Source organism: Varroa jacobsoni, unplaced genomic scaffold (genome assembly GCF_002532875.2).
Source record: "Varroa jacobsoni isolate VJ856 unplaced genomic scaffold, vjacob_1.0 scaffold_306, whole genome shotgun sequence".
NCBI classification, from domain to species: Eukaryota; Metazoa; Arthropoda; class Arachnida; order Mesostigmata; family Varroidae; genus Varroa; species Varroa jacobsoni.
This window is the reverse complement of record NW_019213208.1, coordinates 303916-322236: the sequence shown is the minus strand read 5'-3', so window position 1 is coordinate 322236 and position 18321 is coordinate 303916. Positions and strand designations below refer to the sequence as shown.

At 40.4% G+C, this 18321-nt stretch overlaps 1 protein-coding gene across 2 annotated transcripts in view; it reads left to right on the top strand.

Moving 5' to 3' along the window:
- Ptp69D (Protein tyrosine phosphatase 69D) overlaps window positions 1-18321 on the top strand; it is a 184071-nt gene that overhangs the window by 144076 nt on the left and 21674 nt on the right. The gene's annotated exons all lie outside the window — the stretch shown is intronic.

The following is an 18321-nucleotide window of genomic DNA, read 5'->3' as shown; positions in this document are numbered from 1 at the left end:
TGGCTGATACAGCGAGAACGAGAGAGGGTCCGCGGCCGTGTTCGACAGAAGAAGCTGCAATGACGGGGTAGTGCATGAGGCGTGCTCAGCAATCGGGACATCAGCGGCTTTAGTCTTAGCGACGGTGGCTACCACGGAAATAGTGATCGCCAGCGGCGTGGGGGGTATTTACGGGTCCGTTGGTTTTAATCGAGACGCGGAAACGGCATCTGTCGGCCACGTAGTGCACGACACAGATACGTCCGTCAGTGCCGCTCAGCCCATATTCACCGACAATAACGCCCTTGTGGCCGACCCCCGAACGATACGAGCGACCAGTCAAGTGCTGCCAGCTGTACGAAGACCTGCCACTGCCTGGACCCTAAATATTTGAACCGTGTCAAGGCAATATGATTAGTTAGTGAAACATAACAGCTGATTCATGAAATAGCATACATTCGTGAAACCAAAAGTTCTAGTGAAGGACATGGTACGCATGTATACACGTTTACTGTTAATTCATTTTTTTCAGCCCACCGAGATGAACGATACTGCGAGCGTCCTGCTTTCAATTACTTTCTAGTCGTAGCATGTGGCATGGGCTTTCTTTACGTTAGAAAACCAAGTACAAACCCAGCTCCGTTTTATCACATCCAAGGCATGCATCGACATAATGTCCAGTGTCAGTTTGCCGTGCCCAGAAAGCGAACAGTTCTCAACTAGGCTAGTTTACTTTTTTTTACTGTCATTTTCCCGGACATGGGCATAATCATTTACTAAAGGTATTAGGCCATATAAATTCACCAAGTGACAAAAGGTGCTATCCTAGAGATTGCCTTAAGTCAATAAATAATGACACTGCGCTAGTCCATTGCATAGATATGGCGCCTTAACTTCTACGTGTGGAAACTGAAAAACGTGAGGCCTCTCTCACTTCAACCTACTTTATTGCCTATGTAAGGAAAACAAATGCTTTTGTTCTGTAAAGATCTAGGTTGTAATGATCATTGCATTTTATAGTGCAAATCCACTTAATTGACAAAAGACCTCGAGTCGAGCTGAAGTCTTGGATACGTTCTAGTAGAAACAATCCCAAGTGTTTTTTTGTAACAGTAAAAAGTCAGGTGCGAGTGAGTTAAGCTGCTCGTTATGTTCCCATCCTATTTTTACAGAAAATCCCAATCTTTTTACAGACAATTATTCGTTTTTGGTCAGCAATCATACCAAACAGTTCATATGAAACTCTTCTTTATTTCGATCCACTTTGAGGCAAAATATTAACACCATGTTTTTCAGTAAGTTCTACCGACACACACTCACGAACGTATCAAGTGTGTATAAGACAACGGACGAAGTATGTGAGAATACAGTACTATTATGTGTATAGAAGTTGAATTCGATCGACTACAGTCATCAGTTAGCTGCCGCATGGTGGCAACTTGAGGTCGATATATAGGTCCATTCATAGGAGTTGTGAGTATTTTACTTCCTGCTAAAATAGCGTGCAGCCTTAAACTCGATACCGAGTACATCGGCCAGTGTACCATCTTTCTGTGCCTCAATGATATACAGTGTGAAGTTTATTTGAAACTTCGTCTACTACATGTCGCAGACATACGCTAGTAATTTTCATCTGCACAGCTGCCGATGGTACGAACTCTATTACGAATCAAATTCCGGATTGCAAATATATGGCGTCAGTATCAGCTTACAGAATATAATGATCCACATATATCTTCAACGCTAAGATCTGCTGTGGGGATTCCGCCGAGGTGACCAGCCCGAGCAACGGCAAAAGCATCGGTAAACATGCGATTAAAGCCATAAAGGTCTTCAAGGTCATAGATCATCTCGCTTTGGATAACCAATACTCGACTTTCTTTCTCTGTCATATTTACGCCATGTTAAGATACACAAACAGCCGTTTGCTCTCTCTCACTCACGTAGAAATTTTTTTGGGCTAATAAGAACCTTTGTTCTCCGAATTCAGAATTAACTCTACCTGTTAAGCTAATGTCAAATTTTTCTTGTATAAACTGTCTTAAGATGTTTATTATGCACTGATATTTCATTATAACATTGTCAATTCAAACAATATGCATCGAAACATGTATAAAAAAAAATGTGTATATGTCGACGACCTTCGTACGAGAATCTAGTGAAGCATTCATTTTGGTATGACCGCATCGTTGGTGTTAGGAACCCAGTATGGCATATTTAAACATTGTTTTCGCCTATATCGATCCGCGACGAAAAGCGTCTGTTTGGCGCAAGAAATTAATACGTTGAAACTAGCTAACTATTACAGATAATTGTAAAGCTCTATAGATATCTTCTTTAATACTTAGGTAAAAAAAAAATACATAAGCTATATAACTTATCGACGTACAGATTTAGGTCACAAACGTTTTAGATACAATTCCGACTGCATCCAATGATGATCTTTTATTGTGGTGCCACTTTCAGAGTTTGCACACGGATTTGGGAGAAGAACGGTAGTTAACCATAGATAAGGGTCTATTTCTAGGTAGCCGTCCAGAGTTTGTCTTGTCGGCTTTACTTTTTTCCAATTTACCTGGACGTATTATTTATGTTCTTGCAAAATGAAAGAAAAGTGTATTTTGTTTCGTTTGTAAAAAGGCATAGAGCTAATGTGTATGATAAGCCATCTGTATGATTCGATCTACCCTTGTAGCTTGATAAATAACTGAAGTGTGCTTCACTGAAGAATTGAGGAGCTGTATAAGCGGCGCTCCTGGTTACCCCATTCGAAGATAACGATTCCCTCATATAGGTACCAAGCTTTTGTGGTGCAGGTGCTGATAGCGACGTCTGTCCACTGGATATCCACAGTATTATTTACGACTAAACACAGACGGCAATACCTTTCAGCTTGCTTTTTACTAATTTCGTGGCAAGGTCGATAGGGAAACCTAATTTACCCTAAGACATTTCTCGCCATTAGCGCTTATGCGCTTTTATATTTTTTACGCTACCAGAATATTTTTTCCTTCTGCTTGTTTCGTTTGTGGCTTTCAACACGACTAAATGCATTGCAATGCTCTCAGTTCAGAAAAGCTGTACCCTATCGAAAAACTCCGAACTTTAGTTAGCGGCTTTCAAAGATCAGAGGAGAATCAGGTAAAGGTAGCGATTCTGATATTTCGACGATGTCAATTGGTGGTCTGCGTGTGAGCAACTTCAATGAATATGAGTTTACTAAAGTAGTTGTCAATCAACTTGTGGAGGTAAACTCATCTCTTACAGCTTAAAATATTAAAATCAGCCAAGGTAACTTTGAGCGGTGTCTGCTCTATCCGCATCTTTGCATACAATTAGCGCACAAATTTTCTAGGCGCTCAATGTCTACTGTATGAAATACGTGAGAGCCGTTTGCCAGCTAGCAAATGACGCTTATAGAGAGGTAGAAATTTGATTGGCGGTACATTTATTGATAACGTATCACGGTGACTGACCGTTTGCCCTAGATGCTATCAATAACGAACTCGCTAGGAGGTATCGTGACATCCCGCTGCGCTGGTTTGCATTCTTAAGGGTCTAAATCCGCCGACGTTTCATGATGGAATAGTTGATAGGGGCATACAAGTAAGGTACACAAATGCAAAGTGTTGTCTGCGATCAGCTTGACCACGAGTTCAACATGCGTGTTACCGATGTTATATAACTTGTTTAATAGACGTTGATAGCTACGTAAGGCCTGATTATTCGGCAATCATCTGCCATTTAAGACTAAAGCTCTATGTTTCTTATTGTCATAAGTTTAGTTCATCTTAGTAACTTAACCTTGGTAACTGAAATGAGGATAACAAAAAAGCTGTCTGCTTACATAATTGTGTAACTTGCAAAAAAATAACGAATTAAAAAAACAAATACGGATGAGGTAACGTCTCAGATGCAATTGCAAAATAAGAGTTTACATTCATTGAAGCTATACAGGCAAGTAACAGGAGCCATGGTCAAGACAGTGGATGAAAAGCCACCGCCAGATATAGTTTTAGTTCAGGAAAAGACGAGCACTTGAGAACTGAACACGAGGCACGATCAGATTGACCACCCGTGTATGGCACCGGTGGCTATGGCATCAGGGACAGCAGCAATGGTTTTATTGACTGCTGCAACTTGAAGAGTGAAGATCGAAGCGGCCGGAACGCCCTTGGGAGCAGTTCCCTGCTCGTTGGTCCTAATTGAAGCGTGGAAACCAAGTTCGTCAGCGACGAAGTTGATAACATCGTTGCTCTCAGCAGTAATGTTCAAAGAGTGTTACCCATTGCACGAAAATTAGTAGTTAGCAACGCCCTTAAAAGGGAAAATAGACTAAAAAAATTAACTTACAGAGCATGCAACAACCCTACTACATAACTCACTTACACTTAGCAGTACCTGTTAAATACGTTGTATAGACAAACGGTAGAATCGGTGTGATCGTGCCGCATGCCACCAAATACGCCACACTGTCCAATAGCAACAAAGAAGGCAAATGAAGCTTCTACAAACATGTCCGCCACGGAAGGAGACAGAGAGTCCAGTTGGAATTTTAGCTGAATGACCTATCCGAGCGATAGCAGCAGGCGCGCGAATGGAAATAGCAGCAATAGCAACGAAGGCTTTCATGGTCGAAAAAGACCGTCTCGATTTTGAATTTACTCTTTATACCTTGAATTTACTTTTTACACCTCCAGCCTAGCGAAAGTGAAATTTAGCAGACAAGCAAAAGACACCCGTAAATAACATTCGCTAGGATGCTACTCTGAAGGTGGTCTGTTGATTCGTCCCTATTGGTACGCGTCTCCTGGCGCTTTCAATTTGAATTTTTCCGCGCACAGGTATTGCTACTATGGGAATCATTTCTGTACTCTAAGCTAGACAAATGAAGTAAGAATGCCAATTAATCGAACTGCTTGTTCTTTCTATTTATTAGTTTATATGTTTATATATGATTATTTATTAGTTCAATATGTCCGAACAGTTTAATAAAACAATTGTCGCTATTCGTCGGTTGTATATGTGTAGTTTCTAAGACACCGTGGTGCTCCAATGTTGGTCGAACCAGTTAGTGACAATGCTATGGGATGTGTGAGTTCATAAAAAGGAAAAACTTTTAATATACCGCTCGTACGTGCCTTTCTGCAGGCTCTCAAAGCTAATACTAATATAATAGTTAGTGTTTAAACTTTAGCTAGCAAATTTACTTTTCTGTATTTCGACTTCTTACAGTGTTTCTTTTTTCTTCCGAAAGGTCACAGGGAGTACCTCCAGCAAAAGTTGTTTACCATCGTAGGCCATATTACACATCAGCGATATTCAGATCGCGGTTGACAGCTAATTTGACCGCCAAATAACCGTTAATCCAAACCATTGCGGTGACGTGGATTTTTTTTCCTAGTTCAGTGCTAGTACGTTCAACACTAAACCCACAGCTGACATAATTCTTAATGCTCCTTTTACCATCAAGCACGAAAGGCCATTATTTCCGCCACTGGCACAACGGAAAACACCCATTGCAAAGCAATAGAAAAACACAACGAGAGTGAGTCTGTGTGTGCATGCGTGCGTGAGATCCTTCGCGCTATTCATGGTACAAAATAATTTTCTTTTCTACACAGGTGTGTTGCAGCAGTTGAAGTAGGGACACCTGTTTTTTTCGGGACGCGTACGACTCAAAGTAATGAATAATATAATTTATAAGCTTCGTATTTTGAAATGAAAAGGTCACTAGTATTGTGATAGTGTTATGGTGGCTTGTATTTCTCATTGTTTACGCTAATCACGGCCAGATACAGAATACAAACTAGCACCTATGGCTACGCGACGCTTCTCTCTAGAGACCTTTGTATTCATACATCGTCGGTGTCTCGGTAGAAATGAAGGTAATAAAAGAATTGTTACTGTCATTCGTAAAATGAGGCCGAATTTAACGCTCGAAATAGACTGATTATGTTTTTACTATCGTGTATGCTTGTATAAACTTCTAAACCCAAGACTTTCCACCCATCGTAACAGAGTAAGAGACATACAACTGTATAAATTGTACTGAAGATACTCTAAATGAAAGCTAGATTTACGGATTTTAGATAAACTTCGGCATTGGCAGTGTCATACAATACGCAAAAAATAAAAACATAATCAAGTTGAGGGGTCGTAAAAGATGAAAATCGGTAGCATAAATTATTTTTGAAAGATTGCACAATCTTGAAATGCGACTTCCGTTACAGCAAACCGAATTCGGAGAAATGCAACCCTTTTTTTTTTTACCACTACTACTACTACTACTACTAACTTGTGGTGTACTAACTTGTCCAAGATGGTGTCCTCTGTGACAAAAAATGAAAAAAGCAAAGAAAACTAGGTCGTACCACTTGAACACTTAAAGATCTTTTCGGAAATGTTGGAATTTTGTGTGTCGGTTCGCGCTTAATTCTTTTCAAAATAAATTATAAAGCCATCGAACGATTACAGATAACAATCTATGTTAAAATCATTTTCTATATATCACTGTGTTAGCTATTTAAAAAAGTCAAATGGCTATGTCCTCTGTGTGCGAAGAAGGTGAGAGTTTCGTCATCTTTCTTCGCTAAGATAAATCACGCTTTTTTCCCGTTTTTCATTTTCGATGTATGGTAAATATGGTGTAGTGCCTGATGAAAATGATTTATTCTTATACTATATGGTGAGCCGATGACGTCAAATCTACGAATTCGGCAACGCGTATGTTTGCAGTTAACTAACAGCGATTTAATGGTAATCCATAGCCAAACATAATCAAGTTATTATTAGAAATCGAGAACAGTATAAGAACTTGATGTAAGTTCTCATCGAATATAAATAGTTCATTCTCTCTCACTTGGTCTTAGGGTGTATCACACATGGCGAAAGCAGATTGTAAAGCATAGTCTTACAATAAACGGAAAACCGTGGAAGTAGAAACAGAGCTACAAATGAATCAATAATGGATCGAAATAACAAGCCCTATGTTCGACGGTTCGGTGAGCGACGATGTGAAGAGCGTTTATCTTTTCATTTGTCCATCCGTTTGACATCAGCAGGACTGACGAGTCAGTCATCAGAAGAAGAAGAACCTAATAATATAGCCCTATTCAGCGGGACGGCAGCATCCAATCGAAGCTAATGGAGCTGCTACTCTTGGCAAGACGAGAGCAGCGTATGAAAAAATCGGATTGGTACCTCCAGTGATAGGTGCAACAGAGAGAGTCTTAGCGACGACGGTTGTTTTTTTTTGGGGGGGGGGGGGATCAGACTCGACTCGTTGGTTTTGAACGAGGCGCGGAAGCCAAGCCCATAGCGACGATGACACGAGAACATACCTCAGTGTCGTTCAGGCCAACAACAACGTTCTTGGTACCGCATTCCTGAATGGAATGAGCTACTGTTTGAGTGCTGCTTCTTGCATGGTGTTTTGTAGTTGTCGACACTCCACGATATCGAAAGCGAACCTTAGCACAGAAAATGGTCAACTCGTTGTATGCATATGGGTGTGCATTTAGTTTCATTTTTCATTTGATCAAACCGAAACCCCGTCTTCAAGTTTCAACTGCCCATATTCTACAATAGTACGTGTAGATATGCTGCTAAACAGAATCGTAGTCTTATCGTGGTCATTGTGGACTAATTGTTTCTCACCAGACAGGAGTGGGGCGTTATGAATTGAGTGGGTTCTAACATCGCTTTTGGCTATTTTCGCAAAGTTATACGAGCGCGCCATCCCAACCAGCGAACATTGGTTCCATTTGCTGGATCCATTTATGTAACTGCCCGACTTAATCCATGCAGAAAAACTAGCAGTTGCCCAGCTTATACCAATGTGTATATATATATATATATACATATTGGTATGATAGTCGTTGTAACAATAACGATAGAGCTAGTTTGGTGAGCAGACAAAAATCATAAGGTACCATCATACCACTATGTTTTCCGCTAGTGACCACTAGACTGTGTGGGCGTTACAATACAATTATTAATTAGGTAATCTGAAATAGCATGGTATCTGAATAACGTACCGGAACCATCCGGGCCATATAAGATGACTCACAAAATATGCATTTGTTGTATGTATAAGCACCATACAGACGATCAGAGTTGGCGTTGGTGATTTTATCACTCGAGCAACATCGAACGCTATGATGATCCATGTCCAGCTATAAACATACTGTTACCAAGCGGATATTGTTGTTTACCCGGGGTTATTAATTAGTTTTTTCTAGAAGTAAACGCAACGTATCCTCAGCAGACGCATGCTCTCCGTTGGCCACGTATTATATTTCACTTAAACTGGTCATATGGCCATGACAATTAATAGTAAAAGGAAACACTTTAATAATTCGATTTTAAGTAGCATTAATGGCTGTCTTAGGCTTTTCCCTAAGGGCAATTATAAAGAAGAGGCAGAGTCTAGATGATTAAACCCAGTCGACAATGGAGCTGCCACGTAACGAGAAAAAATTACAGAACGCCTGCTCGTGTTACTTGCGCTCGAGGAGATCATGAGCCAATTATCTCATCAGACCGAACACACTAAAACAAAGCTCGGGCACAGGCTCAATACTTTAATAATCACTGTACAGTACCGTATTAGCATGTTCAGAAGGCAGGGCTTAATTACGCAACGTTCAATCTCGTATCATTATAAAGATACCCCGTTGCCGGATGCCCACGCCCATTAGTCTTTTTCTAGGCGTAATTGCGTTAGTAAACAGAATTCATTATAGTCACAGCCCGTTACGCTGATCCAACTTAATCTAGTAATAGTTATTTGCTGTACATATGTGCATACATTATATAATGCAACTCTTACCTTACGTAGACGCGGTGTACACTATCGATGCATCGAGTAATTAACTGCCCAAAGGTCGCATGACTTAAGTGCTGAAAAAAAAATCAATAGGAATTTATTAAGCTGTAGGCGCATAGCGTGATCCATTGTCGGGCGTTCTAATTGCTGAGCTTGGCTGACCCAGATATATATATGTGCGATATCAAACGCTAGCCTGACAACTTTAACTCAACAATAGAACAGTGGGGCAATTTGTAACAAGTCTGATGTGAGCTTACGAGTGCCTCTGCTTGCCAACAAAGTTCATGCTAGGGAAGTAGTCACTACAGATATCAGTCATGCAACAAAACAACTAATTCACTTCATTGATTCATATAAAGGTAGCGCTGAACCAAGGCCCTGACGTGTTTTAAGCTTAAAAAAATCTACCCGAGGATAGGTTGTTGTATACGCCGAAGTTAATTAAAGTGTCTTACTGAAGTAGCGCGCCACCCTTGGCGAGGTACGCGAAGCTACCATTACTACTGGTCCGAATTATTAGTTTGGCTGTTTACTACTTGAGATTGAAGTCTCACACTTATTATTCTTGCTCGCTCGCTCTGATTGTTTAACTGGACCTTTAGAAATCCTTGAAACTGCTTGATTCCATTACGTACACTCGAGCATACAAATCAAAGCCAAGCCTACATCAGGCGAGGAGATAACATTTTTTCCGTTTCGTTATCCAGTGCTTTCCGGAGCATATGCCTTATTCAGCTTCTATAATCGACGTGCATGAGACATGCTGGCTTGTTTTGACACGCTTTAAAAACTTTATCACGCTTGCTAATTATTTTGGCATTTTTTTTTATATATAGCACGACAATTTTTCAGAGAGGTCAAACAATTTTACTCAAATATACCTCTTCATGTACTCAGTTAGGCGTGTCTGACACCTGCAAAGATCACACGTCCTTACAGGGACAGTTCTTTTACGGAATCCAACTTTTGTCAGGTTGTCTGTTTTACACATAAATCAATTGTCCTATTTTTTGACAATAACCGTGCGCTAGCAAAGCGATGGATAGTCCACTCTCTACAGGTTCTAAAACGAGAGTTTATTCTACGCGACTTACCTAGACTTAATATGATTATTTGCGAGGTTAAGGTACAGAACTTGCGCTGTGATTGCCGTCCTTGAGTTAAATTATAGGCAGAGTCACAGAGTAAACTTAAGTTCTCTATCGATACGACTAACGATTAAAGCAATAATTTTCCAACGTGAACCTATCTTTTCCACAATTCACGGGGAACTGTGCTGACTTTGTGGCAATACAATGTATCACGAATCAAAAGTTCCTCTAATGTATACTATTATTGTGCTAGCAGTGTCGTTACCACCACTGGCTACGTACGTACGTACGTACGTACGTCCTGTATATGTTAAATTATGCTAATAACTGTCGAATGGAAATGGTCCGTCTTTGCTGTAGGCGATCAATTCATCTGACGACTTTCCTCCTGCTGTTTTTTGCTTAAAATACTGCCCGTCGTCACCTTGCCATTTATATAGGTATATATATACGGATTGGCCCAAAGTCTTCATATCGGCCTCTGGCATTGTCTAAATCTCGGTTTATCCGGCTGCATAAACGAAGATAAAATAGGACACGCGATATCTGTATTTTCCTGGAGGATGCGATGTTGTAGAGAAAACTAAGGAAGGCCTTAGAGACAAACTATTATCAACAGAACTTCAGCTTTACAAGGAACGGTATCGTTGCTGCTATGCGACTTGACGGTTATGCGTGAGGTCTTCAGATGACGGTGGAACTGAAAGGACAATTGTAACTTAGGTAAATCTTCTGCTAAAGTAAAACTTCATACCTCGTGATACACCTTTGCTAATTTCTGAGGTGTTCTCATAGCAAGAAACGTATTTTATTCTTTATTTCAAATCATGAAGAAATTATCGTCGAAGAAGACTCCCTAAATACCGTTCAGAATTATCAGCAGGCCATAATTTCAATGCCGTTAGGATAGAGTGAGTCACTTGTATTCTACACTGAATGACCATTTAATTACTAACAAATAGCTTCCACTTTGAATATATTAATAATAATATTATCTACCCGCTAGTCGATATTCAACACTACCTAGTTTTCCATGTTCAATCAAATTCGTGAAACTGACCGAAGTAGAAAATTTCGAGCGCAGCTAGCAGCGGTTGCCCCCGAAGCCGATTTCTGCTCGGTTATAAAAGACACAGAACGAGATGAAGAACGCGGAAGTCATCGGCCGCCTACAGAGACAGGTCACCGGTTTTGCATGCGATGTCAGATCGTGCTTAGTCAGTAGCACTAAAGCCAGGGTCGGTTACGAAAAACGTAACTGCAAAAAAGACGCACCAATGCTGCGTGCACGTAGTACTGCTAGCGGCGATGGCCGAGTGTAACAGGCAAAAAATACAGAATATATAACTGCTAATTCACACGCGCTTCAGGCATAAGGGCTTTAACCGCTAATCGATACATCGTCAGTTTCCGACCGATGGCATATATGTATTATTATAAGTCGTCTGACAAACACCGACAGTTTTAAGCCAGAATTTCGTATTTTAAAATAATATTACAGAAATTAAATATGTGCCACTTTGATCGATGACCTTCTGCCGTTTCTCTGGTAGCCTTATCATTGTAGAACTTATGTGGCGATAATAGGTGGTTTTTGTTTTTTTCATTCATATAGGATTAACATGATAGAAGAACCTCTGCACAGGTCAAAACAAAGGACAGAAAATCTAATTTGTAAGAGATATACATTGAAACTTACCACAGAAGTTTGTTCAGTTTTTGCCGGATAGCTAAAAACGCATGTGGCCTGGCGTTTTTATGGTCGAGAACGACGTCTCTTCTGTTAATTAGTTCCGGTAGAGATTTTTTTAAATGATTTGCTATAATTTTGTCAGTAGTTTACAGGTCTGAGTCAACCGCTTTACTAGGCGGCAATAAATCACTTGCGGTCAGCCGCTTTGAAAATAGCCTGATTAGTTCCGTATCTGTAGAGTTTCTTAGGTAACAATATATTTGAGTAAATTCTCTTGCATCAATCAAACGTTGAATTTGTTTTTTGCTTAGAAAACGCTTTAAGAGAACGTGAAGCATTTACTAAGGTATAATGGCTACCCAAGTACCGCCTTTGCTAAACGTTGGCAATAATTTTATCAACCCTTTCAGTGATCGATCGGCAATTACGGAAAAACGTTTTATATAGGAATTTCCTGAATGAAAACGTCGAACGATCTTTTTGCCGTCTCTTATAATAATGCGTTGGTCATCAATCGGGACAATTGTTTGAAGTATCTGCGCAGATTTAGCACCTTTATCTTAATAAAATTGTTAAAAGAAATTTTCCAGAAATTTTACTTGTCAAACATTTGAGTAAAAACGGCCCAACAATTTCAACACATCTACTATAGCTAAATCGCAGCTTTGAAATGATAGAGCATCGCCGACTTCCCCAGCGACCCAATACCGATTTATTTTCCAATAATCATAGAGCTACATTGCATTTTTCCAAGCGCTGTACATCATTCATATTGGTGCTAGCTTGTTCAATATATTCGATAGATTCATTTATATACATAGACGCCAGAAGGGGCGTCGGGGGGCAGTTTACAGTGCCGCTGATATGCGGCTCGTAGACAGCTCTTACGTGTCCATCTACAAAGTGTGCGCTGCACTAAGGAGCTTACCGCTGCGACCGTCGCAGACACAGATGAACTACTTGTATATCTACAGAAAAAAAAAGCTCCAGCACCTACTTTTATATTCGTTCTCATTCCAGTGACAAACATATACTCCATGACTGCTAATAAGAAATTTAGTATTCTATTATTATGTAAATATCAAATATTATAGTATAAATATATGAATAAATACGCACTCGACCTATCGAGTGTCTGGGTGATTGGGCGGTTTTGCCGGCGTTTGATGGGACCCAGCTGAAGATGTGGGTCGAACGGTTTAAGCGCCTAAGTGAGGATCGTGGCTGGCTACCCGGCCTGCGACCTGGTTACCTGCGAGGCATGTCACGAGAGTCGTTTGAAACTGCCCCATGGGGCATGGTCAGGTTATTTTTGCCGCTACAGGAAAAATGGAAAGACCTTTGGAGCCACTGGATGAGTCGAAAATCTAGCTTGAATGTTGTGTATTCCTGCCTAATGTCCGCAGAGCCGCGAAATCAGCTGTTTTCGCGAATTTTATCCGGGTCCACCAAAGTCAATACCTACGCCGATTTAGTTCGGATGATCAAAGACTATACGTGGGGGAAACCCAACGCCAACATCGAGTCATGTACCTGTTTTGAGACGGCATATCAAAGCGCAATCCCATCAGGTTACGATTGTCTAGTGCTATTAGCCCCTAGTAGGCTTCAGGTGTGTTACGAAGGATTTACCAATCCTTATGCCCGCCACTTAGTGCATCACTCGAGGCACATCTACTACTAGCCAGACCTCAATGAGCGACAACAATACGCGAAGAACAGATGGTTAGTGGTTTTATTCACAACGAAGCCACATAGTACCGGAATAGCCAGAGAAGATCACGACCAGTCCTGTTAAATTAAATCGAGGCCTTCGTATTCCCAACTTGCAATTTAGGTCACCTAAACAAAAGCACAGGTCATCGAATACGCTATCTTCCAGCCAGGTGGACATGAGCTAGAATATACGAGTATATACGCGATTGCAACGTGTGCCGGCTGACGGGTGAAAACCAGAAAATATGTTAGCTGGTAACTCGTCAGCCACGGATCTGCGAATCCACTTTGCGCGGCCTATTGCGATCAGGCGCTGGTTGAAACAGCGAAGCCCCACCCGACACGCTAACAAGGAACAGCGTGTCGTAAAGTTGAACTCATTGGGTGCTGAGGGTATCGGCCACGAAATGAAGACATCTTGCCGGATAAGTGTAGCCTGGCCGAAATCATATGTGGTAGTGTAAATATAGCGTGAGCAGCTGATAAGCAGCCTGTCAGCCACCGACACAACTAAGGAAGTCCGTTTGAATATGCACACATAATGATATGTGTGAGATATATGATCAGATCACATATCTGATGCTGGTTACAGACCCCAGAAAAAATTAATCGAATCAGGTCGGCGTTGGTGTTATTGAAAAGCTAAGATTTGGCGGTATTGGCTATCACTGGACAGTAGTGGCTGAAATACTTTTACTCCGATTTTTAATAGAGCGTCTTGAAGATGAGTGGAATTTGCGCAAAAGTTCTCTGTAATTTACAATATTTTCTACGATAAAAAGCAAAAATCCACTCAGGCCCACAGTAAAAAAAAGATTGCGCCAATTATGAAACAGTTAAATGACATTATTGCGAAAGTTAAGCAAGGCCTACATGTAGGTAACAATGATTTTGCCAAGACACTAAGATCTGCCCCAAAAAGTTCTTTGCCCCAAAAAAGCGGATACAAAAAAAATTGCGAAATCATTTAGTCAATCGTATTTTTATCTGCGAGATTCTGTAAACATGCAACGAAATCGGGTTATTTTCAAAGCGGCGAAAATATATTATCGTTAAGTATTATATGATACCAGTAGGCGACACAAATAACGTACACACAGGACAGCTAAATACGAATATAGGCGATAAGTTATCTATTTATGGTTTGCCGCTTTCGCATCTGTGCGTCGTATGCTGATAGATACTGCTCCAAAAAGCCATTCAGTAGCCCAAATACTAACTAGCCCATTGAGGCATACTGTTTCACTGTATTTTCAATCCATTCCGTTTCTACTTTCATCTCTCAGAAACGTGAAATCTAATTATACTATTATCTGTTATATTAATTAATCAATAATATATTTTCAAAATATTAAGTATGCGTTAAGATGCTTTGAAGTTTGGTCTCTATGTTTAGCGTTTTACGTCTGGTGTCGCCGTTCGACGTTCCATCAGAAGGCTGGCTTCCAGCACGGAACGAAATGTCTCTGTGTTCGGGTTGGAACGTACACCTAGGCCTAATTGAAGTTTGGCCTACGGATACTCAACAGCCCGGCGATTATGGTGCTATAGACTCGATCAGGGATCCGCCTTGAGTTAGCAAAAACCTTTTGTTAGCATTTTTCTGACCAATTATATCTTAACCAGGCAGTAGTAATTATCTTTATAAATCAACAAATAAATATCGCGTATTTCTGAGATATCACGTATATTTTGAATTACTACATCAATTGTATAATGCGCAACGTGGAATAAACACGATACCTTTCTCCGATTTTGACCGTGGTGCACTGCACAAATAAAGAGTACTATTATACCGAAATACACAACATTGCATTGCAATATATTAGCTACTTCTGAAAATCAGGTTGCTATTAAATTAAAAGCTATGAAAGCGCATAGTCTTTATTTACGGTACGATTGTGGCACCTTCACAGAAACGATCGTCCCTTGAATAGATTCGTATATTTTATATTAAAAAGCCCTGCTTCTTTTCCTACTTCCACCAGCATCTTCAACAAACAAAGCTGTGTCTCGATTCACCATGAATTCTCGATCAAAATAAGAATTCTACAAACGACTATCCTCGAATATCTACCTGCTCAACACCCGCGTTTTCTTTTGCCCGTCTTTGGGCCGTCCTTTATTTTTTTTTAGCGAAGTTTGGTCGATTTCCTTTCTCCCTTTTTATAGAGCGAAACCTATAGACGCGCTCGAATGACTCGTAACTTCGTTGGCTGCGGGCTTCAAACCTTACATAGGCTATCGAGCCTATTACGAGATCTGGCTGTCGGCTCATTGCGAAGCGGTCGGGGAACCGCGGCGCCTGTAACTCGCACCGCAGTTTAAACCCCGTGGCCTTGACTAACTGAAGGATTCCACGGAGACAAGACGAACTCAACAAGAGCGTCGTATCTTAGTTTGTCTCTCGTCCCGTTTTTACACTTGCATCGGCCTACTGGTCCTGCTTCAGTCAAGTCAGCAGCGGTCGACAATGATAGGTGTTTGGCGTCTTCTTATAGATACCATAACGTGTCAGCATATGACATCTACCCACCACCGCCTTCACTGGCGAAACAGCCTATGGCTAATCCCGCCTATAGTCGTTGCCTCATGCAGTAAAGAATAATAATGTTTAATTATTCGGAAGACTACTACGTTATTGTTATACAGTATTTTAACAGTGGTTATAGCATAACTCTCTTCCTTAGACATCGCATTAACTACTTCAGCTCATTTTCATATGAAGCATCAGTACCCACTGCTGCAAAAGCAGCGTAAAACATCACCTAGGAATAATTGTCGTCAGTCAAAATGCTCAAGGCGAGGTGATGACTCATCGGATACCCCTTAACTCCCTGCGTGGTCTAGGAAAAAAGGGTTTGTCGTCAACGAAACAGTAGTTGTGAATGTAGGAATCCCTTTGGCGGTGGCTGGATAGACGAAGAGCAATTGGAACTGGTAGCGGCCGTTAAGAGGCGCGAGATGAACGGGGCAAAAAAAAAAGGAAGGCAAGACTAACTTGCTAGTAACTATTTTCTTTTAATTGTTTGGCTCGTGTAGCTGTTTCTAATCTGGACTGTCGAAAAATTGTCTCAAAAACGTCACCTTCGTTGTAGGACAAACGTGATCCGTAATGTTTTTCTCGTCGTAGTTAGTTTAATCTACGGCCAACTCTGCTGATGCTAATGTAACTCAAAAAAAGATTACAATAGATTTCTATGGCGATTTGCTAGACAAAAGAGTATATCCCAATAAGGAGTTAGAGTGAGGAATACATCCGAAGGAAGATATTTTTGGAGGCTATGAAACCAAGCACATACACCCCACCTCTTCTCTGACAGCACCCAAAAAGACTCAGAAACGGAAACTGTGAATTACTCCAGGCCGAACAGTATCATTTCTAGATAGGTATACAAATGAATCACCACGACTAGATGCTCCAAAAAGGACCGACAAGAAAAAAGACGCATAACCATATATATATATAATAACTAGGGTATTCTGTTGTCTTTGATAAGTACACTTTGCATGCTAACACCTATGATGGGCAGTGAGAGTCATCGTCTTGATGACAATAAAGATTCAGGTTTATTTTCGCAAATGGAGAAGTTCAATATGTCTGGGCGGACATGTTTCCTTGAAACCGTTTTTAACCACAAGTTATCTGTTTGCTAACCAATACCCCACAAACAAGTACTATTTGTAAGAAAAGCTGCAATTTTTCCTATCATCTTCATTAAACAGCGTGAGCCATGTTCTAAGGACGAGTTCCACTTTTTAGCTCTAGTGGGATGAAAACATAGGAAAATAAACAACACTTTTCTGCTCAGCGAATCGCAAAAAACGTTTATGTTCATCCGCCCAGTTCACTGGTCGTATTAATCGATACGATATGCTTTAAGCTGTGATTCATGTATTGTATACACTCGGCCACTTCAGACTAGGGAAGTTTAGGAGGTCATTTTTTAGTCGAACATGAAAGTTCCTGCGTAGAAACAAGGGTACAATCTGCCTGCCATTTCTGTGGAGCGCAAACACATTCGTAAGGTACATTAAATCACCGCATTTGTATGAATTTTTTGAATGATTTGAATGAACAATTTTTGTAATTGTTTTTTAATATTTTCTTCAGAGGGACAGTTTAATTCGTGTGTGTCTTAGATTTGGGTTAGCTCAGGAGACACATTAAACACTTGTTAGGGATTATGGGACGTCGATGCTCATTTCATCGCTGAATGCAAACATTATTCAAACAGAAAAATAAGCGTTGTATCAAAAAAACGCCGTTTTCATACCGATAAGAACATGTGCGTGTAGGTCCTTGTTATCTCTTTGATGTTCATTTTAGATACGTGGAGTAAAGATAAGTAGTAGCAAGAAGCCAAATAAGATAGATTTTTTGTTCATCAGATTTCATTAATCCGCTTCGAAGGTGGGAAATCCCTTTGTGTCGACGTCAAGCTAAGGACCCTCTCGTTCATTTGTCCCATCTAAAAAGCAACGGGGATACTAACAATACAGCTTTAACTTTGTAAAATATTGTATTGTGGCTTATCTCGTTTTCGAAATGAGTAAACCATTGTGCCGTGATTGAAAATGTTGTCACTCTTCTGGTGTGGTCTAGTAAAAAATCGAAGTTTTGGAGCATAGCATCACCCAGAGGGCCAAAAGATTGACGTTCGACTACATCGAAGAAAAATGGTATACACCACAACAAGGGTTCGCTGTAGTATTTCGGAATTGAGTTAGAGGAAATTGTATCAGTTTTATATGGCGAAATGAAATTCTGTATACTAGTAACTGGCGTGATTTCAGGAGGCGACTTTCGTCCTACGATATCAGGCGAGCATGATTTATGGTAACAAGTCATATAATAAAATGGGATGGTCTAAATTTGAAAGATACTCAAAGAGTAAGCTACCCTTCTTTCATTTTTTAGGTTCACCCTTCCCTATTATAACTATTACATGGCATAATATTAGGACAGCTCACCACCACTAAAACTCAATTTCTTTAAGTACCTATAT